Consider the following 25,526-nt stretch of genomic DNA (forward strand, 5'->3'; position numbering starts at 1 on the left):
CGCTGCCTTGAGCAAGGGATCACTAGCTCTGCTGTAGTCCCCCGGCCAAGACACATATGAGAAAGCAATCAATGAACAACTGAGATGCTGCAACAAAGAAATGATGCTTCTCATCTCTCTCCCTTCCTGTCTGTCTGTCCCTATTTGTCCCTCTCTCTGACTCTCTCTCTGTCTTTGTAAAACAAAACAAAACAAAACAAAAAACTAGCAATGCCACTTTATTAGGCTGACATAGATCAATGGAGGTATTCTTATATGGCTGCACCATTTCATATTCCCACTGTTATGAAGATTCCTGTCAATTTTCTCAAATCCATGCTAACAGTTGGTATTGTCTGTCTTTTAGATCACTGCCAGGAGTGAAGTGAGATCTTCTGATTTTAACATGCTTTTCCCTAATGACTAATGATGCGGAGTGTCTCTTCATGTGTGTACTAGCCATTCATATACATATTTATATTTATATATGTGATTGTGTGTGTGTGTTTTGTTGTTAAAATATCTATTTAGATATTTTCGCCAATTTTCAATTGTGTTATTATTCATCTTCTAAATTACTGTGTAAGATTTTTAAAATATATTCTAGAGACAAGTCCTTTATTGGGTATAATATTTCAAACAAAACTGTGAGGATTACATGAGTAAATTTGTATAACATATTAAAAATAGTACTTGATTAATATAATAACAGTTAAGTACTATTGTTCAATTGAATGTAAGTTTTTTAAAAGCAAGTTTTATTCCTTTAATTTACTGATATGTTTTAATTTCCTAGAAACATGCCTGACATGTATTTGGTGTTCAAAATATGAGTAGGATGGATGGTGTAAGACATAAAAATGCTGGTTTTCAGTAGGGCAGATGGGGGAAATTTGCTAGACTAATAGTAGCTCATGCCAATGAACATCTCTACGGCATTCTTCACCTTCTGTGATTAGCATGTCAAAGATGCACAATCACCATAGTTACCTTTGTAATCCATAGATTTGGAACAATGTTACATATGTAAAAAGCAGAAATAGGTACATGTAGACCAGGGGTCCCCAAACTATGGCCTGCGGGCCGCATGTGGCCCCCTGACGCCATTTATCTGGCCCTCGCTGCACTTCCGGAAGGGGCACCTCTTTCATTGGTGGTCAGTGAGAGGAGCATAGTTCCCATGGAAATACTGGTCAGTTTGTTGATTTAAATTTACTTGTTCTTTATTTTAAATATTGTATTTGTTCCCATTTTGTTTTTTTACTTAAAAATAAGATATGTGCAGTGTGCATAGGGATTTGCTCATAGTTTTTTTTATGGTCTGGCCCTCTAACGGTCTGAGGGACAGTAAACTGGCCCCCTGTGTAAAAAGTTTGGGGGCCCCTGATGTAGACTATACTAAGAAACATTGATCAAGTCACAGAGAATACTGCAAAGAAAAAATAAAAACAAACCACCTTTCTCCCAGAGCAGCCACTTAAAACAGTGGTCCCCAACCCCGGGGCCACAGACCAGTACCGGTCTGTGCGCCATTTGGTATCAGTCGGCAGAGAAAGAATAAATAACTTACATTATTTCTGTTTTATTTATATTTAAGTCTGAACGATGTTTTATTTTTTAAAAATGACCAGATTCCCTCTGTTACATCCGTCTAAGACTCACTCTTGACGCTTGTCTCGGTCACGTCATACATTTATCCGTCCCACCCTAAAGGCCGGTTCGTGAAAATATTTTCTGACATTAAACCGGTCTGTGGCCCAAAAAAGGTTGGGGGTCACTGACTTGAAGAATTTGAAAATTTTAGGGAAAAACCTTGTCAGAACTTTTAGACAGTAGTGGGAATTGTGAAGAGACAGTGCAGTAATAAGAAAGAGTTGCCATGGAAATTCTCGGTTTCATCAAAATTCCTTACAAGTGTGTTAAACTTTCCATAATGATTAAGATGACTTGAGGGGAGAATCAGTTCCTAGAAATGAATGTAAATACCACAGTCAAAGACCCCCTTGGAAACTCTCATTGCTAGCCACTCTGAGCTAAATATCCAGTCAAGTCTAGATTCTATCAAATGAAGATTTTTACCTGAAAAGGAAAGAGAAATTTGATCTCTACTGGGAGTAGGTAAAGTCAACTGCTGAATGAATAGGGAAGGGACACAGTTTCAAGAAGAAAGTGAGAGTATCAAAGTTGGCTCTTTCAATATGCTTCTTGACAGATGTGCTGTCTCAGAGCTTCTGTTCTTGAGGTAGTTAAGGAAGCGAGTCTCTAACAAAGGAGGGCTCTCAGGTGCCGCCCAGGAGGGAAGACAGCATCTCTAATTGCAGCTGGTTAGTTTTAAGAGCCGTAGTTCTTGTACTTTGAACTCTTGTGGCACTCAGGGAAAAGTTTGAGAAAAACTGATATATTTATTTTCAGAACCCAAAGAGGCAGATTTCATTAAAATGTATCCAGTATATCTTTTAGTTAAGTTGAGATATAATGCTAACTATCTCGGGAGCAAGTAGCTTAAGGGTTTGGGCTGTTTTATTGCAATCTAGATAAATTATTCTTAATTTATCAGGATACTTTCTCTATTATCACAATGGATTTATTTCATTCCAAGTATGTATTATATGGATGTAAGTTTTGATTTGATTTGGAGGCAAAACGTTTCCAGGTCAGTTCTGTGACCGTGTTCCCTGCAGGCAGGAAGTGAATGACAAATATGGCTCAGGTTTTCCTAAGGGGTTCAGTATTTGCCATACTGGGTATTGATTGAATGGGAGGTGATGAATATCTTGGATTTAGTCCTCATAAAACAAAACAAAAAGAATGAGGTAAAAGCAGATAAGTTGTCAGTCAAACAAATGTTAAAAGTCATTGTTTCAACTGGAGAAAAGATAATTCGTGTATTCCCCGTCATAATGGTAAAAATAATATGTCTGAATAAGTATTTTAAATGGTGGAAGTATTTTCACATATCCTATTACATTTGATCCTTGCTGCACTGTTGTCACAATGGCAGGGCAGGCTGGGCTTCTGTAAACCCCATGTTGTAAGTGGTGAAACTGGGTGGTGTAGTAGTTTGTTAGGGCTGCCATAGCAAATGACCATAAACTTAGTAGCTTAAAATGACAAAAAATTATTATTTCACAGTTCTAGGAGCTAGAAGTCTGAAATCAGGTGGCAGCAAAGCTGCAATTCTTTGGGAGGCTCTAGGGGGGAATCCATTTCTTGCCTCTCTCAGCTTCTGGTGGCTGCCAGCATTCTTTGGCTTGTGGTCACATCCATCTCTTCTCTGCTTCTTTGGTCACAACACTTCCTCCTTTTCTGTTTGTGTCTTCTCTTGTTGTGTCTCAAGTCTCTCTACTTTTCTTTTATAAGAACAGTTGCTGCTGGATTTAGGGCCCCAACCAGATAATCCAGGATGATCTCTTCATCTTAAGAGCTTTAACTTAATTATATCTGTGAAGACCTACAATACATGCTTACTTACAAGATAAGCACCTCTGAAACGGTTTGATGTTCCTTGTATGTTAAATGGTCTCATTTTAGGGAAAACGGAGAGTGCAAAGACGAACTAACAAATATTAAAAGTGAATTTGGAACTAAAGGGTCAAGTGGTCTTGTATATGTGAAATTCATAAGGTTAAACAAAATTAAACTGACTTCTTAACTGTAGGTCTCCTGAATTCTGTCATATGTTTCAGTGCATTTTAAATTTCAAGGCAAATACAGTGTTTTTCCAAGATTTTTGTAGAAAGGAATTCCTTATTACTGAACTTCAGGGAATAGTGGGCTTCAGGATATAGTTTAAAAAACAGTGTATTTGCCACTCAACTAGCGATTTAGCTCAATTTCTATGAATGACCTGGGAGAATAGTGATATGACTAGCTGTCATTTGTGGAGTACTTACTATGCCTTAGAGACCACATTAAGTGTTTTAGGTGCATTAACTCATTTAATCTTCACAACACACCTATGCTGCAGGTTCTGTCTTAATTATTTTACAGCTGAGGAAATTGAGAAAAAGAGAAGTGAAGCACCGTTTCCAGGTTTACAGGGCTGGTAAGTTGTCGAGCCTGGCATCTAATGGAGGCGGTCTACCTGCTCACGTCTGCTGTCCTAATCACCATGTTATTCTAATATTAAAACATTCCAACAAAGCCGTTTCAGTGCAACCAAGTGATTAAATACATATGCAGATCAGAGCCCAAGACGCTGGAGAGCAGCCGCCCTGGTGACTTGGGTCTGTATTTGGCATCAGGGGAGGGAGGGAGGCTGGCTGTCCAATCAGTCCGTCATCGTTTCTATCCGTCACTCAGGGCTTGGGGCCGAAACAAAGCTAGGCTTCTGAAGGAGGGAAAGAAGTATGTTGCTCTGTTCTTAAGACTTATGTCAAAAATGTTTCAGTCCTCAGGTAATTTACTAGGGCTGGCTCTATCCCTATTTACTTCAAAGCTCCAGCGCAAATGAAAGGGATGCAAATGGTACTTGGTTTTGCGGAGAGACATCTGGACGCTTCTCTTGGATCTGGCCTCGCTGACAGGAACCGTCCTCGGACAATCACGGGGCTCTGCGCAGGTAGAAGACAGTCCTTGTCTCTTCTCCCAGGAGAAAATTCCGGGTGGTTTTCTTAAATATTATTCCCCATCGGATTCTCTGTGGTGTTCTTAGAGTTTTTCCCTGCACAGTTCACTCCGCCTGCCGTTGCTCGACATTTATTTCAGGAAGGAAGGCTAAATCGTTTAACAACGAAGAAGAGATGATGAGGCAGAACAAGGCCACAGGCCATATGTCATGGGATAGCCCCAAGCTCACAGGGTTCAATCAGTTATTGTCAGTCAAGTGCTCCGTACAGTCCCTGCCACCTGTAAGTGCTGGCCAGCTAATTAAATAAAAATAAAACTGAGGGAGAACTTGCCTTCTGTGCGTCAGTCCTAGAGGCTTCTGAGAAAACCCGAAAGGGTCTTTGTCATGTGTTAACCACTTCTAACATTTTAAGAGGTGGGGGTTTGACACCACCTCTTAAACAATAGCTTGGGTCCTCACAGGAGGAAGAGGTTCATGGTGTTTCCAAGGAGCTTCCAAAATTTAGGGAGACATTATTATTGTTCATTTTCAAACAAGGAAATTGAGTTTTAAAGAAATTAAGTTTCTTGCCCAAGGTCAGGCAGAGTGAGATTCAAACACTTAGCTCTCTGACGCCCATGCTAGGCTGTCCCCACAGTACCCCTCAAGACCAACGGGCATGGCCACCAAATACTCTCATTAGGGTAAGTAGTTGTTCATGTATTTATTTTTACTTTTTTGATTTTATGAATTCTGTTCCTCAAGAGGCAATAATTCTTGTTGCAAGATTTAAATTGCTGTGGTTTCTTTTGCTTGAACTGATGTTTTCCACACAGATTGCTAAATGGATTGGGAACTGGAAGAACTTGTGTATTTTGGGAGGATGAAAACTTATTCATACCTTTTTTAAAAAAATTGATGTAAAATAATTTAAAAATCTGGCAAGCATTTTTTTTTGAAAGCAGACTTTTATGTGAGGGGTTATCCTGGGCTTGGGGAATGTAAAAATCAGGAAGACCTGAATCTTGTAATGAGTTTACAATCTAGTGTGCACATAACCTAATCATGTAACTCTTTTAGTTCTCGGAGGCAGTAAATAATATAAAAGAAAGCAGAAACTATTTATTATTCTACCTCTAAGCGGCCATGTTCAACCAAGAATGAATCTTTTATAAAAAAAGTTATATGTATGAATATAAATATACATCAGTAAATGTAAGTAAATACATGTGTATTTTTAGTCACTTCTCTTTTACAATATGTCAAAGTCTGATCATCTCAAGAAAAAAAGACTAGGCCATATTATATTAGATGTAAGATCAAAAGGCTAATAAAAAGACAAAATAAATCTGATCAAACCCCAAAGTACTTTACTATGATAGTAACTACTAGCTACAATTTGTGGAATAGATATCTGGGTCAGATACCATATGTTTTCATAGAAAATCTCATTTGTTTACTTATTATGGGGTACTTTCCCACTTAATTAACAACCCAATTATATCTTCCACGTGGTATCCATGACTAACTAACCCAAGCACCAGGTTCCGTTAAATACTAGGCTTCACTAAACAGTATTCATGAAACACTTTCCCAGCATAAGTATCTCTCTGTATCCCTTTCCCTTTATCTCCTGACAATACGTGTTGGACATTTGTTATTAACTGTGGCATGTGTCTCATGATATTTTCTTAAGTCTTCTATTTTAGGGAGCCAGAGGTGAAACATTGTCAAAATCTCACATTTGGCTTCTAGTCGGAAAAAACTCCAGATCTTCCGAGCATGCTATATACATTCTAATTTTATAGTTGGTATGATTGAAATTCGCTTTATTTAGTGACTGATACATTTATTTTAGTGAAAGTAGTATTAGGAATGCTATCATGTGGTTTAAGGGGGAAATGGTGACACTATTTACCATTAAATAACACCTATTTCTGGTGAAAGAGCAACAACACTCTTTTGCAAACATAGCATTACCTAAAGGATTTCAGTAATGTTATTCAATTTGCTTCCCCAGAGGATTGGGACCAGCTTGTAGGTGCTGACGAGCTCCAGTCCTCAAGCCCCCACTTCAGGCAGGAACAAAGCCAGGTTGGAAGAGGGGAGACAAGCTGCAGGGAAGGAGGCGTGAGCAGAGAAAAATTACAGTTATACTGTCCCTGCCAGCTCATTGTTTCCTTGCACACAAGTCCAAACTTCAGACCGTCCCTAAATAGACCATGCACTTGCTTCTGTAACTTGTTAAATCAAAATCACTGAGTGAGAAAAAACAATAGCAGAGGTCTGAGTGCCATTTAGCTATCATCACAGAGTTTGACTGGAAGGGATTTGTGTTTAGGGAGCATCTTAATTCTGATTCTGATACCTAATCAAGTTTGAGAATCAAAGCTAGAGACCTGCAGTTCTCTATCTCTGTTAGAATCAACAAGGGATTTAAAAAAATAATTACTCAGACATTTTATTGAGTGGGGGCATCAGAATTTTTATAAGTTTCCTTAGATATTTCTAATGTGCAACTAAGGTTAAGAATAATTACTTTTCAAATTGTACATATTATGAGAAGATTATGTCTAGAGGCTTTTAACCTCAATGTGCTTCAGAATAACCCAGTGAAGAACAGTATTACAGTAATAAGAATCACCTATTACTTAATTTTATATATTTTCTCAAGTGTTCTTTGCTTTCCCCACTACTTCCTAAAACAGATCCCCCCAATTCAGTTCTTTGAATCTATTTTTTTGCTTTAGCATGATGGATAACTTTTATTTTGAGCAATCCTGAGAGCCTGCACCTTATTCTTCAAGATAAGTGGATAAGCGATGAGTGCCTTTGTAGTTTTAAGAAACTACATTCAGGATGAGTGTGTGGAACACCCGGTGTCTTTTGTGTCTGCTATTTTTCACTGAGGGCAAATGGATCTGCCTCACCCTGAGACCCCAGTCAGGCAAGTTTGCCTTCCCCTTTCCCATCCCCAAGACAAATTGAGAATGCTGAAACCTCTCACTCACAACAAAACCGTGATAAAGCAGGTAACAAGACCTCACATTAATCAGGCCTTTCAAAGAAGAGGCCCCAACCTGCACCCTTTGTCTAGCCTGCTGGTAGGTTGGTTTTCCTAGCATTCTTTAGTTCCGCAGCGCATTCTCCTTGGAAATGTTTCACTTTTCAGACAGCCTCTGTGTTGATCAAAAAACCCAGAGAGCCACTACAGAAATCTGAACTTCTAATGATCTTCTTTTATATTTTCTTACAATGGACAATGGTTCTCTCAAACTAAGGGCATCAGTACACAAAGACAGGCAACAATGCAAAGAGATGGAGGCTGGGGGAGGAGCAGCCACCATCCCAACCTGTGGTGTATCGTCTTGGTGGAAAAAAAAAAAATCCTGTTTTCTGTAGCCAGATTGTTGCTGTCTCATGTTGAAAATATTCAAGACTTCTGCAAACCGAGGCTGAGATGAGAACAGATAAGAAGAGATGAATAATTTTCTTCTCAGGGAGAAACACCGCTGTCACTTACATGGTAATCTTATGTTTTTCAAGTCCCTTTCAACCCAAACACAACAATAGAAAACTAGCTCACTAATAATTAGTTTAAGTTTCCTCAAGCGTGTTTGACCTTGGCCAGGCTAAACGAAGCAAGCTGCCGGTTCATGTACACAATTGTGTTGAATCAACCGCCCTCTACTGATCAATCAAAATATTACAACTGGTACAAGATTCACCGGATGACTGCAATGAGACAGGAAAGATATATTGGGCAGTTTGATTTGTAAGTATGTTTTTCAAAATATCATTGTATAAGAAAATTGTAAATGACATGTGTATTATATTTCCATAACCAGAATTAAATATAAATCAATTTTTATGAGTTAATTGGTACTAATAATTTACAAGTTGCCAAATTTTTCAGAAAAATTGAAATAACTTCATCTTTGTTCTCAAGATTTTTATAAAAAATCTGCATTTTAATAATGAGTTATTATTATCAAGCAAACCTTTTTTGTAGTGAGTAGGTAGTAAATCTTTTATGTTTTGCTGGTTTTTATGCCTCTTCTACCTTCCTCAACTTCGTCATGAAGAAGCGTTCACAGACAATAAGTGAATGAATGGGGGTGGCTCTGTGTTCTAATAAAACTTTATTTACAGAAAACAAACTTTGGACCAGATATGGTCTTGAAAACACTGCACCTGAAATTCTGTTGAGCCATGAAAGAATGTAAACAACCCTAGTATTGCATTCTTTAAAAAAAGAGTTACTCCAGGAAGGTGACTATAATTTTTGTTTAAAGGTTGTTATCACTTCCAAACATTTTGAAACTTTTTTTTTGGATGAATTTCCAGACTGAACCGGTGAACTTCACTAAAAATAATGAAAATTTAGAACTGGCATGTTCTCAGAGGTCATTTAGTATATTTCTCTCATTTATAGTAGAATCATTAATCAAAACTTTCCAACAAAGAAAAGCTAAGGATCATGCATATATAGTCAACTGACATTTAACAGAGAGTGAAGAATACTTAATGGGGAAAAGACAGTTTCTTCTATAAATGATTTTAGGAACATTGGATAGCCACATACAAAAAATGAAAATGGACCCCTAATTTACACTACTCACAAAAATTAATTTGAAATGGATTAAGGACTTACACATAAGACCTGTAAAACTCCTAGAAGAAAGAAAAGGCTCCTTGACATTGGTCTTGCCAACTGTTTTTTTAAAATTAATTTTAATGCGGTGACATGAATCAATCAGAGTACATAGGTTCAGAGACAACATTTCCAGGTTATTTTGACATTTGATTATGTTGCATAACCATCACCCAAAGTCATATAGTCTTCTGTCACCTTTCCCCTCACCCCTTCCTTCCCCTCCCCACACCCAGTAACCACCACAATCTTGTCCATGTCCCTGCCAACAATTTTTTTGATATGATACCAAAAGCACAAGCAACAAAAGCAAAATGAACAAGTGGGACTGTAGCAAACTCAAATCTTTCTCCACATCAAAGTAAACAATAGCAAAATTAAAAGGCAACCTAATAGAATGGGAGAAAATATTTGGAAACCATGTATCTGCTAAGAAATTAATATCCAAAATATATAAGAATCTTGTGCACCTCAATGGCAAAAACCTAACAATCTAATTAAAAATTGGTAGAGGACTTGAATAGACACTTTCTCAAAGAAGACACACAAATGGTCAGGAAGAACATGAAGAGGTGCTCAACTTCAGTGATCATCAGGGACGTGCAAATCAGAACCCTAATGAGATACTAGCTCACACCTGTTGGAATTGCTGGTATCAGAACAAGAGATTACAAATGGTGGTAAGTGTGTGGAGAAAAGGAAACCATGTGTACTTTTGGTGAAGATATAATTTGGTACAGTCATTATGGAAAACAGAATGGTGTTTTTTTTCAGAAAATTAAAAATAGAACTACCCTATGATCCAGCAATCTCACTTTTGAATATATATCTGAAGGAAATAAACTCACTACATTAGAGATATATCTATACTCTCATGTTCCTGCTGCATTATTCACAATTGCAAAGGCATGGGAACAACCTAAGTGTTTATGATTGATAAATGGATTTAAAATTTATATGTCACTCATATATGTAATATATTTATATATCATATATATCTCCAGTGGAATATTATTTAGCCACTTAAAAAAATCCTGTGACAATATGGATAGACTTTTGGACCTTGAAGGCATTATGCTAAGTGGAATAAATCTGACAGAGAAAGACAAATACTACAGGATCTCACTTATATGTGAAATATAAAAACATTGAATTAATGGAAATGGAGATGGAATGATGGTTGCCAGGGGTGAGGAAATAGAGAAATAGAGAAAATGGAGAGGTGCTGCTTAAATGATATAAACCTTTAGCTTTAAATTGAAGAAGTTTGGGTTTTTATTTTTTACTTTTTAAAAATGTTTTTTTGGGCTGTTTCCAGATCATGGCTATTGTAAACAATGCTGCCATAAACATGGGGATGCATTTCTTCTTTTGAATCAGTGATTTGGTGTTCTTAGAATATATTCTTAAAAGTGGGATGGCTGGGTCCAAAGGCAGTTCCATTTTTAATTTTTGAGGAATCTCCATACTGTTTTCCACAGTGGCTGCACCAGTCTGCATTCCCACCAGCAGTGCAGGAGGGTTCCCTTTTCTCCACATCCTTGCCAGCACCTATACTGTGTTGTTTTGTTAATGAGCGCCATTCTGACTGGTGTGAGGTGGTATCTCATTGAGATTTTAATTTGCATTTCTCTAATGATTAGTGATGTTGAACATTTTTTTATCTGTATATTGGCCATCTATGTCCTCTTTGGAGAAGTGTCTATTCATTTCTTTTGCCCATTTTTTGATTGGATTGTTTATCTTCCTGGTGTTGAGCTTTACAAGTTCTTTATAAATTTTGGTTATTAACCCCTTATCGGATGTATTGTTGAATATGTTCTACCATTGTGTGGTTTGTCTTTTTATTTTGTTCATATTGTCTTTAGCTGTGCAAAAGCTTTTTTGTTAGATATAGTCTCATCTGTTCATCCTATCCTTTATTTCACTTGCCTGTGGAGATAAATCAGCAAATATATTGCTGCGAGAGATGTCAGAGAGCTTACTGCTTATGTTTTCTTCTAAAATGCTTATGGTATCATGACAAGTGGATTAAAAAGCTGTGGTACATATAAACAATGGAATACTATGGGGCCATGAAAAAGAAGGAAATCTTACCTTTTGTGACAACATGGGTGGATCTGGAAACTATTATGTTAAGTGAAATAAGCCAAGCAGAGAAAGAAAAATATCATATGAACTCACTCCTTTGAGGAATCTAATGAACAATGTGAACTGAGGAACAGAATAGAGGCAGAGGTGGGGTCACAGGGAGCAGAGGGACAGCTGTCAGAGGGAAAGGGGATGAGAGGATGGGATCAGAGAAGGGAAAGAGATTGGTGAAATTACAATATATACATAACAGTGTAATAGAGAGCAGAAGAGCAAATCTTTGAGGGAAGGAGGGGGACAAGGGGGATGTTGAGGGGAACACAGAGTGGGGGGATGTATTCAGTGGAACACTTGAATCTATGTAAACACAATAAATTAAAATCAATAAAGTATACAATTCAAAAAAATGTTTTTATTTTATTGATTTTAGGGACAGGAAGGGAGAGAGCAAGAGAGAGTCAGGAACATTGATCTGTTCCTGCATGTGCCCTGAATGGGGACTGAACTGGCAACCTCTCTGTTTCTGGATGATGCTCTAACCAAACAAGTTATCTGGCCAGGGCCATTCTGGGAGTCTTATGTACAGCCTAGTGACTATTTAACAATGCTTACTGTATACTTGAAAGTTGCTATGAGAATCAACCTTTTCTAACCATATCAAAAACAAGAAAATGGTAATTATCTGAGGTGAAGGATGTATTAACTAACCTTATTATGGTAAACAAATTGCAATACATACGTATTGTATATGAAATCAGCACACCATACACCTTAAACTTACATAATGTTTAATGTCAATTATATCTCAGTAAAACTGGAAAAAAGAGTGTGTTTTAATGTAATGATAGAGTTATAGAATTCAATTTAGAGTTTAGTCCAATAGGGAAAGGATAATCTTATCAACTAATGGCATAGCTCAATTATATAGCCACATGCAAAAAACTAAGGCTCACAACATAAGCAAAAATTTCCACTAAATGGTTTAAAAACTCAAATATAAGAAAACTTCTAGAAGATAATATACAATACAAAAACTCTAGAACTTCTAGAAGATAATATACAAGTTTAGTGATGCTAGTCTTGAAAAAAATATTTAAATACAACACCAAACACACAACTAATAAGATTAAAAAATTAATATAATAGATGTTATCAAAACTAAAACTTTTACTTTGTTAAACAAAACTGAGAGAAAATATCGCAAAATGTGTATTTGATAAAGAACTTATATTTAGAACATCAAGAATGTCTTACAACCTAATAAAAAGAAAGCATTCCCATAAACAATAAGCAAGATATTTGAACAGATATTTTTTTCAAAAAATTATACAAATGGCAAATAACCATAAAAAACATATTCAAGATCATCAATCATTGTGGAAATCTAAACTAAGTCATAATAAGATACCACTATTAACCTGCTTGAATGACTGAAATTTGAAAAGGCTGATTGTGTCAAATGTTGGGGAAGATGTTAACTTTCATACACTACTGGAAAAAATCTAAATGACAGAACACTTGGGAAAAATGCTTAACTTTTTTTTTTTTAAATAAAGAAATCTACCACATGGTGCCACCACTCCACAAGTAGGTATTTATGCATTAGAAATGGAAGAATCTATCCACAAAATGGTTAGCACATAAATATTCACAGGGGCTCTATTCATGACAGCTAAAAATTGCAAATAACCAAAATTTCAATTAACTGTTGAGTGGATAGAAAATAGAAGTATATCCATACAATATAAAGGAATGAATTATTGACATACAACAATATGTATAAATCTCCAAATGATTATATTAAGTGAAAGAAGCCAAGTGAAAAGAATATGTACTGTATAATTCCATTTATAAAAAATTATTACAAATGCAGATGAATCTACGATTATAGAAAGCAATTCCATTGCCTGAAGGTGAGAAGGCAGGGAGAGGTGGAGAGAAGAATTACACCATAAGTGCTCAACAGACTTAGGTATTATTATTATTGTTGCTGTTAGTGTAACTATTATTAACCTCTCCACCTCCTCTCCCAATACATAAGTAATGAAAGGGTGAGGGACACTGAGCTTAAATTAAAAATGACCAAAACTGTGGTATTTATTTACTATTAATGAATAGATCAATTTTCTGTTATTATGTAGAATAGGTATTAAAATTACAGCTGAGTTACAGAAAGAGAAGCATTTTATTTCTATTTTGCAACCCAGAGTATTTTTGAAATCTCCTATCCTTCACCCACATAAGCATTCCTCTACCACACCCCAACTCACACACACTATGGTTATAAATCCTGCTTCGCAGTTTCCTATATCTGATCAATTACCATTTCATGTTGAGGACTGAAAATCATAGCTCCGTATATTACATGCCAGTTACTAAATCTGCAAAAAGCCAGAAATGAGACTAAAACACAAGATCATGATAGGAACTACTGCCACACATTTCATGTGCTGTTCTTGTCTTTAGATGCTCTCTCTCTCCCGGGGCACAGGTGTATATGGTGTGTTGTCTGTCTTTAGTAATATCTCTTCATATTTGACAAGCTTTGGGCAAAGTGAGAAACAAAGATTCCAGGACTGGAAGAACTTTGCCACGGTTTTCACTGGGAGATTGCACCATTTCCCATAGGGGTGGGCTGGCAGGTGCAGAGCTCTACCAACATTTCAAAGGTGGGACCCAAAGATGTCAACTTGCAATCATGAGATAATCCTGCACAGTCAAGAACTGTCTCACCAAAGGGTAACAGCACTACTGTGAGCAAGCACTGAGCGCTAGGTAGTGTCATTTTTCAGTAAAGAAAATGGAGGTCCCAGAGATGTATCAAATGATCCTCATGCTTTCTCAAGCCTGTTTCTCTTATGAATGGAGGTTTGTCCTCATATTTTATATTCTATTATAATTTTCCTGCAGTGGGCATAGGAACATTTGTCCATTCTAAAGATGACCATATTATATCTCATTGACTTAAATACATGACCATAGGGCTTCAACACCAGAAACCCTAGAAAAAGAAGCAAGTCATCTCATTACAAACATTAAATGAATGGTCCAAGGTCAAACGGGAATTGAAGAAAGAGACCAAGTCAGAGCCCAGGACTTCTGGCTATCCTTCAATGTTTGTTCTAACCCTGAATTGGGATGTTAGCAATTTCTTTAAAATTACTACACAAGTAACACTGGGGAACATTTTTTTTTCTCGGTTGCATGAGGTTTTAGAACTGTTTCTATATATTTCTACATCGTCGATTCCAAATCAGAAATCCTTTTTTTGGTACATGCTCTAGTTTTTATGCAATTTTAATTTTAATTTCTTTCTGTTACAGTTAATGGGCATGCATTGGTTTTTAAATTGAAGTTAAAGGGCAACAATTCTTGGATTGAACATAACCACAAGGCAATTAATGTTTTACAAATGTCACTTTTACATAATTGTAGTTGTTTTTAAATGTAAAAAATTATTATCTGATAAAAACACCCTCTTATTCTGTTTTAAGATTGAATCATGGCTTTTTCGAGTAGGTGTAAATGTAAGAATAGTCCTGACACCTTCCGTTATATATGTGGCTGTTACACACTTCAACGTCAAAGGCGCAATATTTCATCCTTTATGATATGTGCATATATTGCCTATTTTCAAGTTCCCTTTGGCGCTCAAGACAAGAATTGGGCTCCTCATATTGTGTGTCATAATTGTGAGGAAATGCTTCGTGACTGGACAAAAGGAAAATACAAAGGAATGCCTTTTGGTATTCTCATGGTTAGGTGTGAACCTAAGGACCACAGCAGTGACTATTATTTCTGTCTGATCCATACAAAGGGCATCGGCAAGAAAAAACAGCATATGATTGCATATCCTAATATTCCTTCAGCAATATGACCTATCCCACACTCTGAGACACTCCTGGTTCCAGTTTTCAACGGTTTTATTTCTTCTAAGGATGAAGAAAGTGAACATGGTGATCAAGTGTATTTTGATAAGATGCATGAGGAAATGGTTGTAGAATCTGAAGGGTCTTTTTCTGATGCCAAGCAATCATTAACCCCTCAGCAGTTTAGCCAACCCAAATTGAATGACTTAGAAAGAATGACATAAAAATTGTCCTCGACTCTCTGAAGTATGAGGAGCATAACTGGATCATTTGTGTGGATCTTAAAATGGTAAATTTCCTGCTAGGACAACAGAGAGGTTTCATGAAGTATCCTTGCTTTCTGTGTTTGTGGGACAGCTGAGCTCGGGAGAAACACTGGACACAGAAGGAGTGGCTGAAATGTGAAGCTCTGGAAGTAGGGATGCAAAATATTGCGAAGGAACCTGTAGTTAATTGAGACAGGATCATTTCCCCCCTACTTCACATCAAACTTGGCTTAATGAAGGAGTTTGTTCAGGCTTTGAATAGAGAAAGTGAATGCTTTCAACATATTATTTCTGCCTTTTCTGCCTTATCTTTCGAGAAGATAAAAGCAGGTGTATTCGGTGGACCTCAAATTTGAACCCTCGTACGTGACAAAGAATTTTCCAGGAAGATGAATAAGGAAGAGAAAGCAGCATGGCAGTCTTTTGTGGCAGTTACAAAGAACTTCCTTGGCAATAAAAAAGCAGAAAACTATGAACTTCTGGTTCAAAGACGCTGTTGGCTTTCCACGACATTGGATGGAACATGAGTGCTAAGATGCACTTCCTGAACAGTCACTTTGATAAGTTTTCTGAAAATCTTGGAGCTGTTAGTGATGAGCCGACTACTCCTGGAGCATCAAACGAGATTGTCCGCAACGAGTACACAAATGCAAGAGCTACAAACGCAAATTTTTGCCTGAATAGAATTTAAATGTTTTGTGCAAATTTTATGATTAAAAGTGTTTTAATATGTTCTATTTCAAAATTATAGACACATTCTGATTCAATCATATCTTTTAGTGTATTAGTGTATTTATTGCATTATATAAATTATTATATTTTCACAAAGATGATGCCCAGGAAGACATTCTACTTCATTAAATTAAACTAAATGTTGAAAATTTTACAATAAGATGAAAACCTTAAATCTTAAATTGAAAAAAAACCTGTAGCTTAAAGAGTAAAACTAATGTCAGATTTGAGATCAGCACACTCGAATTAGGTAAGAACAAGTGTTTTTGTGGATGCAACAAAAATTTTGTTCCCCAGTGTAATATAAATTAGGAAGGATGCACATTTCTCTTTAAAAGCCTTGAAGAATACACATTTACTTTATATTTTACTGACTTTGTTTCTGTTCTCATTCAGAGGCAGTTTGCTCTCTGAAGGTTGACTTCCTGGCTCAAATTCCAGTTCTGCCAGTTCTGTACTGTTGATGTTGGAGACATAGTTTTTTCATCTGTGAAAAGGGGAAAGGTTAGGATTGTCTGGGGGATTATATACAATAATAGATACCACATCCATACCAGGGCCTAGAACATGGTGAATCCTCAAAAATTAGCATAACTTTTGTTTAATTTCTCCATGTTGGGCAAATAAGTTTGTAAAATCTGTACTTTTGGGATTTGCTCACTTTTATTGTTAATATTGGCTGCTGCCCAGGTAAATCTCGCTGCCAGGTGAAACTGCTAATTACCTTTCTGCTTGGGAAGGAGCTTTGTTGTGCTGAAGGAGGGGTTTTTGCAACAAAAAGTTTTAAGAAGAAGGAGAAAGGAGAGGCAGGAAGCCATGTTTTTGCAGAGAAGGCAGCCAAGATGGCAGGGTGCTGAAGGAGAAGCCTGTCTGTGCAGAGAGGAGAAGGCGTGCAGATGGGGAACCAGAGGTGACTGAGCTGGTGGGGGCCTTTGATTCTAGGAAAAACCGGAAATGATTCTCCTGGTTGTGGAACCGCAGAATGTGAGAGTGGGTTTTGGTGTCCTGTGTGTGTTTACTCGCCAGCAGGGTGCGAGGCTAGAGTAAAAGCGTGGCCCACCAGTTTTTGGCTCCGCAGTTTCTCTACCATCTGTCCAAATTCAATGAGAACCTGCATGTGAATGGCCACGATGGTGGCGACCCCAGGCCTTACACTCCATGTGCATTGAGATACTAATAAATCGATTACAGCAAAATTATAAGATGTAAAATTAAAAGTTAAAATTTAAAAAGTGATGATCTATAATTGCCTTTGAAATTTACATGGTCAGAAGTGTGCCTTCTGACCCTGGGAAATCTGGCTTACCCGCAGGGCCGCTGGGAGAAAGGACCCCGGGGCTGTTGGTCTGGGCACCATGGCAATTCACATGGTGTGGACGGTCCAGGCTCCAGACTCAGGGCTGCTCGGAGATGAACACGTGATTCTGAAAAATAGAAGTTCACCGTACTTGTAAATGTTTGCTTTCTTTCACTTTCTTCTGATGCCTACATTTGCTTTAAAACTGTGCCCTTTCCCCGTCTCCCTGAAAGATTAGGAAATTCTCTTCAAGCTTGAGGGGTGTCAAATGTAAACAAGTACCAATTATCAGCATTTCTACTTAATATTTCTTTCTATATATCTGTAACGATATTTTGCTGTGCAAATCCCAAATTAGCCTGTAAAAGCTAAAATCTTGAATTATCCACTAGAGGGAGGCATCGCTCTTCCATTAAATGGATTTTCATTTTAAAAAGTGAAATTTAGATTTCTCTTCTCCCAGTGGAAAGCTGAATGAGTCAGTCCTGGGATTGAGACTCTGCTTAAAGCCATGGTTATATGTTGGCTCTTTTGAGGTTGACAAGGCAGAACTCCGGCACTCTCTCAAGGAGGAAAGAGGTGTTTGTATGGGGACAGCATTTTGTTTCCCTTTTTCTTTATCCTTCATGGGCTTCTCAAACAACAGCCTCACGTAAAATCCTGGGTTTTTTTGCAGAAATGCCACGCTACTCTGAAGACTACATCTGAGGACTCCCTTCTGTCTCTTTGCAGAGATACCTTTCTAGAGTGACATTGATCAATACTATACTTTCAGGGATCATTTCTATAGTTTCTAGAGTGACATTGATCAATACGAGTACATAGGTTTCAGGTAAACATCTCTACAGCATTTGAACTGTTGATTGTGTTGTGTGCCCGTCGCCCAAAGTCAAGGGATTTTTTCAAATCACATAACCATGCTTCTCACTAGTCTTCCTGCCTTCACCGCTTCGATGGAACTCTTTACCGTACCTGTTAACAGTAATACTAATGCTTCTGATGTTTTTTCAAGTAGAAATAAAAACAAGGAGGGTAACACGATGTGGGGGCGCTGAGGTTGTTATATTGAGTGAGGCACTTGAAACCATGTCGACACAATAAATTAAAAATTAAAAAAGAAGGAAGGTAACTTTAAATGGTCCATTTGTATTTGAATTTCCTAATGCTTCCAGGTAACTAGCCTTTAATTTTACCAAAGTATACCAGAAAGTGATGGAATAATGGACGCGTATTAAGTGGTTGGAGCTGGCAGAGGTGTAGAATCCACTTGGGTTGGGAAATCTAGGCTTGTTCAAACACAGTGATAGCTATTTATCTAATACTCTGGAAATGTAAAGCTAGTTTGAATGATGGGGCAGTCACTTTGTAGAACAGGTTAGCCGTCTTTAACAACGTTAAGCATAAACATACCAATATGACCTGGCATTTCCCTTTAGTTATGTTAGCCCAGAGAAATGAAAGCATATATCCACTAGGACTTGTAGGTAAATGTTCGTTAGCAACATTATGCATATTAACCAGAAAATGGAAACAATCCAAATGTTCATCAACTAGGGACGCTACTGGACTAAAGCATGCATGAAGGTCAAAAAGATTACCTGTATGTGTTACGTAGAAGAAGCCAGACAGAAAAGATCACCTCACTGTATAATTCCATTGAGTGGAATAGTCAAGAGCAGGCATATTTTATAGTGACAGAAAGTAGATAGATAGAGGCCTGGAGTTGGGGTGGGAATGGGACTGCTGGCTAATAAGCATGAAGTTTGTTTCGGGGCATGGGGAGTGTTTTAAAATTGAATCGTGGCGAAGGTCGCACAACTCAGTATATTTACCAGAAGTAATCAAACTACACACTTACAATGTACTGTATTATAAAGTTGTTAAATATTAGTAGAATGAATCTGGAGATCAAATGTTCTTATGAAAATTTGAAATTCTACCAGAGAGAGGAAATCAAAAAGATTAGCTATTCAAACTTCCAGGTCACACCAGCACCCTGTCTTAAAGTTTCAGGAAAGAGTGGAAATACATGATTTTTATTTCTAACAGTCTGAAAAACAGAGCCAAAATGCTCCTGAATAAAAGCATTAGAATTCAAGCTCCAAGGCTTATGTTTGCCTGTGCCCTGTGGAACATTATTCTAACTCATACAGTCTTCCACCCACAGAATGTGACCAGACTCTGCTAGGTTTGCTCCTTTCTCTTAAGGAACATGGATACCCTGTTGTTTGTGTATCTTGAGCAACTTAATGCTATTGTTGGGGAATAAAGTGGATATAATTTTTTTTTTCTTGGCTAACTTTTGACAAAACATATACTTTGCCTATCTTTATCAGTGTGCCTTTGAGACCTTCCTTGGCCACTGTCTGTCCAGAACAATGAGTTACTCTTTTGTGACATCACTGGTGGGGTCTTTCTGGCAGGAGTTAGATCTGAAGACTACGTAAGACAAAAATCTTAAGAAAATATATAAAATGGAAGAATGTTCACACATATTTTGATCAATTTCACTTATAGAAATAAACTTCTTATCTCTTTCTCTCCCAAATTATATTAATAATGCTACACATTTGAGTCACTGAAAATGTTTAAAATTTGTTTTACAAAGTTCATCTAAAAATTGCTTCGGTCTAGAAAGAAAGGATGATATGTTCATTTATGTACTGCATTTGTCTTTCTGTCTTGGGTGGTAAATACACCTTCTTTTACGTCCTTGAGAAATTTGCCCTGATTGAGTTACCCTGTGAGTGTCCTGGGGTTCACCTCGTTTCCTTCCTTCCCTTGGCAAAGCTTCCACTGGCTTGAGAAAGAGGAAAAGTCAACGCCCAAAGTGATAACCAGCAGGAGTCAGTTCTGTCTTTCATCAATTTTTCAAAATCAACGGGCATGTCTCTGATGGGTGATAACTTCATAGCTCACTTCAATGATGGTGTCAAGCTTGGCTCTTCCCCTCTCCTGTGTGGGGAGGAACACAGTCACGATTCCAAGCACTTAAGAGCAGAGAAGATATCTTTTCTATCCTGAATATATTCCTGCTCCAGATGGAAGAAATTTTCATTTGTTCCAAAGAAGATGCCTCTGGAAGGAGATTATTGGTGAGATATAATCTTTTTTTTTCTTTCTATTCAGAAAATTAAATTTAATGGGGTGACATTGATCAATACTAGTACATAAGTTTCAGGTTAACATCTCTATAGCATTTGAACTGTTGATTATGTTGTGTGCCCATCACCCAAAGTCAAATCATTTTCCATCACTGTATCCTCTTTACTACTCCCGCCCTTCTCCTCCTGTTAACTACTTCATCATCTATGTCCATGAGTCTCAGTTTTATTTTATTTTTTTAATAATTTTATTTTTAATGGGGCAACATCAATAAATCAGGATACATATATTCAAAGATAACAAGTCCAGGTTATCTTGTTGTTCACTTATGTTGCATACCCATCACCCAAAGTCAGATTGTCCTCTGTCACCTTCTATCTAGTTTTCTTTGTGCCCCTCCCCCTCCCCCTTTCCCTCTCCCTCTCCCCTCTCCCCCCATAACCACCACAGTCTTATCAATGTCTCTTAGTTTCACTTTTATGTCCCACCTACGTATGGAATAATGCAGTTCCTGGTTTTTTCTGATTTACTTATTTCACTTCGTATAATGTTATCAAGATCCCACCATTTTGCTGTAAATGATCCGATGTCATCATTTCTTATGGCTGAGTAGTATTCCATAGTGTACATGTGCCACATCTTCTTTATCCAGTCATCTATCGACGGGCTTTTTGGTTGTTTCCATGTCTTGGCCACTGTGAACAGTGCTGCAATGAACATGGGGCTGCATGTATCTTTACGTATCAATGTTTCTGAGTTTTGGGGGTATATACCCAGTAGAGGGATTGCTGGGTCATAAGGTAGTTCTATTTTCAGTTTTTTGAGGAACCACCATACTTTCTTCCATAATGGTTGTACTACTTTACATTCCCACCAACAGTGTATGAGAGTTCCTTTTTCTCCACAGCCTCTCCAACATTTGCTATTACCTGTCTTGTTAATAATAGCTAATCTAACAGGTGTGAGGTGGTATCTCATTGCAGTTTTGATTTGCATTTCTCTAATAACTAAAGAAGAAGAGCATCTTTTCATATATCTGTTGGCCATTTGTATTTCTTCCTGGGAGAAGCGTCTGTTCATGTCCTCTTCCCATTTTTTTATTAGATTGTTTGTTTGTTTGTTGTTGAGTTTTATGAGTTCTTTGTATATTTTGGATATTAGGCCCTTATCTAAGCTGTTATTTGAAAATATCATTTCCCATTTAGTTGGCTGTCTGTTTATTTTGTTATCAGTTTCTCTTGGTGAGCAAAAACTTCTTAGTCTGATGTAGTCCCATTCATTAATTTTTGCCTTCACTTCTCTTGCCTTTGGAGTCAAATTCATAAAATGCTCTTTAAAACCCAGGTCCATGAGTTTAGTACCTATGTCTTGTTTTATGTACTTAATTGTTTCAGGTCTTATGTTTAGATCTTTGATTCATTTTGAGTTAATTTTAGTACAGGGGGACAGATTGTAGTCCAGTTTCATTCTTTTGCATGTGGCTTTCCAGTTTTCCCAGCACCATTTATTGAAGAGGCTTTCTTTTCTCCATTGTGTGTTGTTGGCCCCTTTATCAAAAATTATTTGACTATATATATATGTGGTTTTATTTCTGGGTTTTCTATACTGTTCCATTGTCTGAGTGTCTATTTTTCTGCCAATACCATGCTGTTTTGATTGTCGTGGCCCTATAATATAGTTTGAAGTCAGGTATTGTAATGCCCCCAGCTTCATTCTTTTTCTTTAAGATTGCTTTGGCTATTTGGGGTTCTTTATAATTCCATATAAATCTGATGATTTTTTGTTTCATTTCTTTAAAAAATGTCATTGAAATTTTGATGGGAATTGCATTAAATTTGTATATTGCTTTGGGTAATATGGCCATCTTGATTATATTTATTCTTCCTAGCCAAGAACAAGGTATATTCTTCCATCTCATTATATCTTTTTCAATTTCCCTTAACAATGGTTTATAGTTTTCATTATATAAGTTCTTTACATTCTTTGTTATGTTTATTCCTAAGTATTTTATTTTTTATTTTTGCAATTGTGAAAGGGATTATTCTTTTGAGTTCGTTCTCAAATGTTTCATTGTTGGCATATATAAAGGCTATTGACTTCTGTATGTTAATTTTGTATCCTGCAACCTTACTGTACTGGCTTATTGTTTCTAGTAGTCTTTTTGTGGATTCTTTGGGATTTTCGATGTACAGGATCATATCATCTGCAAAAAGTGATACCTTTACTTCTTCTTTTCCGATATGGATGCCTTTTATTTCTTTGTCTTGTCTGATTGCTCTGGCTAGAACCTCTAGTACCACATTAAATAAGAGTGGAGAGAGTGGACAACCCTGTCTTGTTCCTGATTTAAGGGGGAAAGCCTTCAGTTTAGTGCCATTTAATATGATGTTAGCTGATGGTTTATCATATATGGCCTTTATCATGTTGAGATATTTTCCTTCTATACCCATTTTGTTGAGAGTCTTAAACATAAAATTGTGTTGTATTTTATCGAAAGCCTTTTCTGTGTCTATTGATAAGATCATGTGGTTTTTGTTCTTTGTTTTGTTGATATGGTGTATTACGTTAACCGTTTTGCGTATGTTGAACCATCCTTGAGATTCTGGGATGAATCCCACTTGATCATGATGTATTATTTTTTTAATATGTTGTTGTATTCGATTTGCTAGTATTTTGTTTAGTATTTTAGCATCTGTATTCATTAGAGATATTGGTCTGTAGTTTTCTTTTTTTGTGCCATCCTTGCCTGGTTTTGGTATGAGGGTTATGTTGGCCTCATCAAATGTGTTTGGAAGTATTGCTTCTTCTTCAATTTTTTGGAAGACTTTGAGTAGAATAGGAACCAAGTCTTCTTTGAATGTTTGATAAAATTCGCTGGTATAGCCGTCAGGGCCTGGACTTTTATTTTTGGGGAGGTTTTTAATGGTTTTTTCTATTTCTTCTCTGCTAATAGGTCTGTTTAGGCTTTCTGCTTCTACTTGACTCAGTCTAGGAAGGTTGTACTGTTCTAGGAATTTATCCATTTCTTCTAGGTTGTTGAATTTATTGGCATAAAGTTTTTCATAGTATTCTACAATAATTCTTTGTATATCTACGGTGTCCATGGTGATTTCTCCTCTTTCATTTTGGATTTTGTTTATATGAGTTCTTTCTCTTTTTTCCTTGGTAAGTCTTGCCAAGGGTTTGTCAATTTTGTTGATCTTTTCAAAGAACCAGCTTCTTGTTCTATTAATTTTTCTATAGTTTTTCTGTTCTCTATTTCATTTATTTCTGCTCTGATTTTTTTTAAGTTTTTAATTTATTCATTTTAGAGAGGAGAGAGAGAGACTGGGGGGGGGGAGCTGGAAGCATCAACTCCCATATGTGCCTTGACTACGCAAGCCCAGGCTTTCTAACCAGCAACCTCAGCATTTCCAGGTCGACGCTTTATCCACTGTGCCACCAACAGGTCAGGCTCTGCTCTGATTTTTATTATCTCCTTTCTTCGGCTGGTTTTGGGTTGTCTTTGTTCTTCTTTTTCTAGTTCCTTAAGGTGTGAAGTTAAGTGGTTCACTTGGGCTCTCTCTTGTTTGTTCATATATGCCTGAAGTGATATGTACTTCCCTCTTATCACTGCTTTTGCTGCATCCCATAGATTCTGATATGTCATATTGTCATTTTCATTAGTCTGTATATATCTTTTGATCTCTGCACTTATTTCTTCTTTGACCATTCATTTTTTAAAAGTATGTTGTTTAGTTTCCACATTTTTGTGGGATTTTTTCCCCTTTTTTGCAGTTGAATTCTAGTTTCAAGGCTTTATGATCAGAAAATATGCTTGGTACAACTTCGATTTTTCTGTATTTGCTGATGTTGTTTTTGTTGCCCAACATATGGTCAATTCTTGAGAATGATCCATGTACACTGGAGAAAAATGTATACTCAGTCACTTTGGGATGAAATGTCCTGTAGATGTCTATCATATCCAGGTGCTCTAGTGTTTTGTTTAAGGCCACTATATCTTTGTTTATTCTCTGTTTGGATGACCGATCTAGACCTGTCAGCGGTGTATTGAGGTCTCCAAGTATGATTGTATTTTTGTCAGTTTTTGTTTTAAGGTCAATAAGTAGCTGTCTTATATATTTTGGTGCATATATATTAAAAATTGTTATGTCTTCTTGATTCAGTGTCCCCTTAGCCATTATGAAATGGCCATTTTTGTCTCTGAGTACTTTTGCTGTCTTGTAGTCAGCATTATCAGATATGAGTATTGCTACACATGCTTTTTTTTGGATGTTATTTGCTTGGAGTATTGTTTTCCAGCCTTTCACTTTGAATTTGTTTTTATCCTTGTTACTTAGATGAGTTTCCTGTAGGCAGCATGCAGTTGGATTTTTTTTGAATCCATTCTGCTACTCTGTGCCTTTTTATTGGTGAGTTTAATCCATTTACATTTAGTGTAATTATTGACACTTATGAGTTCCCTATTGCCATTTTGTATATTGCTTTCTGTTAGTTTTTTTTTATTTTATTTTATTTTTTTTGCATTTTTCTGAAGCTGGAAACAGGGAGAGACAGACAGACTCCCGCATGCGCCCGACCGGGATCCACCCAGCACGCCCACCAGGGGGCGATGCTCTGCCCATCCTGGGCGTTGCCATGTTGCGACCCTCCTGGGTGTCGCCATGTTGCGACCAGAGCCACTCTAGCGCCTGGGGCAGTGGCCACAGAGCCATCCCCAGCGCCCGGGCCATCTTTGCTCCAATGGAGCCTTGGCTGCGGGAGGGGAAGAGAGAGACAGAGAGGAAGGCGTGGCGGAGGGGTGGAGAAGCAAATGGGTGCTTCTCCTATGTGCCCTGGCCGGGAATCGAACCCGGGTCCTCCGCACGCTAGGCCGATGCTCTACCGCTGAGCCAACCGACCAGGGCGCTTTCTGTTAGTTTTATGTCTTGTTTGATCCTTCTCTTTCATTTTTCTATCTTTTGTTTTTATTTGGTTGTATTCC

Source organism: Saccopteryx bilineata, chromosome 6, assembly GCF_036850765.1.
Source record: "Saccopteryx bilineata isolate mSacBil1 chromosome 6, mSacBil1_pri_phased_curated, whole genome shotgun sequence".
Taxonomy (NCBI): domain Eukaryota; kingdom Metazoa; phylum Chordata; class Mammalia; order Chiroptera; family Emballonuridae; genus Saccopteryx; species Saccopteryx bilineata.